Source organism: Euprymna scolopes, chromosome 4 (genome assembly GCF_053919585.1).
Source record: "Euprymna scolopes isolate OS-2025 chromosome 4, ASM5391958v1, whole genome shotgun sequence".
Lineage (NCBI taxonomy): Eukaryota > Metazoa > Mollusca > Cephalopoda > Sepiida > Sepiolidae > Euprymna > Euprymna scolopes.
This window is the reverse complement of record NC_136485.1, coordinates 171129271-171131960: the sequence shown is the minus strand read 5'-3', so window position 1 is coordinate 171131960 and position 2690 is coordinate 171129271.

Sequence of the window (2690 nt, the reverse complement as noted above, 5' to 3'; positions counted from 1 at the left end):
AGTTAGAAGAAGAGAGAGTAAATTCAATTCTATAAGAGGAGATAATATAAAGCTCAACAAATATCTTTGGAGCCTATATAGGCGACAGTACGGGTTGAAAATGAAGTCACAAAACCTATACATTGGTATATATAGAATGATGCATTTATTTAATAAGGGTATACATAAATTTAGTTGGGAGATAAAAGGGAACTCTTTATACCAAGGTATTTCGAAGCCTAATGCTTCTCATCAGAAGAGTAGAGAAGATGCTAGGTAACAATGGGGATGTGACGTTTAGCGAGGGATTCATCTGGAACGAAATAAATAAATAAAATTATTGATGTTGTTTGAGGGGAACTATATTGAACTCTAAGATAAAGGAGGAGTGTATTATACCAAGTGTAATGTACAAAGGTGTATAGGGTGTCTATCATAGTCTTAAATAATCTGAGTAATTTATGCGTTTAAACTCAAGGGGAATATATAGGGTAGGTTGGGTGATTCTATTTTATTCGTATGAAAAATGTGTAGTATCTGTTGAGGGTTTACATGAGGAGGGGGTTTACGCTAAAAGGTATTTTATCAACAGAAGTAACCGACATCACAACAGCACTTCGAGAAGGTGTTTGTTTAAAGGCGTAATATTATGATGATGATTTAAAGCGAAGTGGTATATGCTTCGTAGGATTTTTTATAATGTAACGGTTATCACAAGATTACTTATAAAAGAACTATGGCTTATGGCGTAATGTTATGAGATTAATGAAAGTTGTGGGTGGATTACATGGGGCGTCGTGTACTAAGACTTTAATTTAGTAAGATAGGGGAAGACCCGACGGTGAATTAAGGGGGTAAATTACGAAGGGGTATGGGGTAGATAGTTGTCAAAATATAATAATAATTTTCAGAAGATAATATATGGTAATAGTCCTAAGGGTTGTGCTGTTACTAGGTGTAAAAGGGTTGGTTGGTTGGTTGGTTGTTTTTGTTTTACGGCATATCAACCCTTTTCGGGTTATTTAATGCCGAATCCAAAGATTTTGAAGAAAAATTTTTAATAGAATATATTTGTTGTTTTCAAGTCGGTTTCTAACCCTAAAAGGTACTACCACTCCGGGTCAGAGTGGACCTGGGAACAATGGTAATTAAAGGGTGGCTCCACACTCCCCAAAGCCCACAAGCTGGGGCCTCACCACTGGATATAGTTTAAGGTCATATCCAGGACCCCCACTGAGGGACTTTTACCCTCTGCAGGGGGGGGGGCAGTCGGTGTATTCTAATGCCCCACCGACAGGGCCTAGGTGTAAAAGGGAGAGGATAAAAGGCAAAGGAGTGCAGAGGTGGATGAAGAGACAAAAATAATTAGGATGTGATGAATAGCGCGGTAGAATAATAGGATTTTTTTTTTTAGTTAATTAGAGACAGAGTTGGAGAAATGGGATACATTTATACAAAACTATAACACAAAGGTATAAAGTATATATAGGGGTAGCCAGCAAAGCAGAAAATTCGCTGAACGAAAGAACACACCTATCTACTACACATCTTAGATGCGGATAAAATCACCCAATCTACCCTATATCTTCGCTTTGAGTTTAAACACATAAATTACTCACATACTTTACGACAAAGATAGACACCCTATACACCTTTGTACATTACACTCTATACCACTCCTCCTTTATCTTAGAATTCGATATAATTCCCCCAAACAACATCAATAATTGTTTTTTTTATTCATTTCGTTCCTGGTGAATCCCTCGCTAGACCTCACACCCCATTATGTTACCTAGCATCTTTTCTACTCTCCTGATAAGAAGCATTAAGCTTCGAAATACCTTGGTATAAAGAGTCCCCTTTACCCCCCCCCCCCAAAAAAAACTAAATGTATGTATACCCTTATTAAATAAATGAATCATTCTATACATACCAATGTAAACTTTTTGTGACTTCATTATATATATATATTATTTATAATCAATAAGTAAAAATTAAGTTTACAAGCCAAACGCGTCTGTAAACTTAAAGCGAATAGTAATCTCAACCGAATAAAAAAAAAATCTCAATACAAGCAAACTAGGAAATAGAAAATGGCATAAAAGAACTCAATTAAAGACTGTAAATTATAATTTAAAAGAATTTATTGTTCGACAGGATGCTCAAAAAGAAATATTAAGATTTGCTTGATGTGCAGTGTTTCAAAGAAATGCGTTCTTTTCATCAAACGCAAGTTATTAGCAAATGATTATTATAGCGAAGCTATGAATTTGCTGGTACTGGCATAAATTAAAACTGCATTGTATAAAAACTAGCCATATATGGAATAAAGAGTGTGTAAAGGATTGATGAAATGGAGAAATGAAATGCAAAATGAATATGAATTAAAATTAAAAATCCAAACGGAAGAATAAGCAGTGGTTGGTCATTTCCAAAGACAGAAATGACCATAAAAGACAATGGTCTCATAAGAAGTAGTCGGGTTTACAATGCTGAGAAAGAGATCCAAATTAAAAATCCAAAGTGTCCGTAATCCAAATCTGTAGAAAAATCCAGTTAGCAATCGAGAAAGAAAGATTATTTCAAAGCGTTAAAAAAAATTTTCAATTAGAGATAGAGCAACGATTGTAACACTGCTTCCATCACCAGCTAAATATTTGTAATGGTGGAAAAAGAATGTTTTCAAAAATTCAACGGAAGTAAAGAAAGGT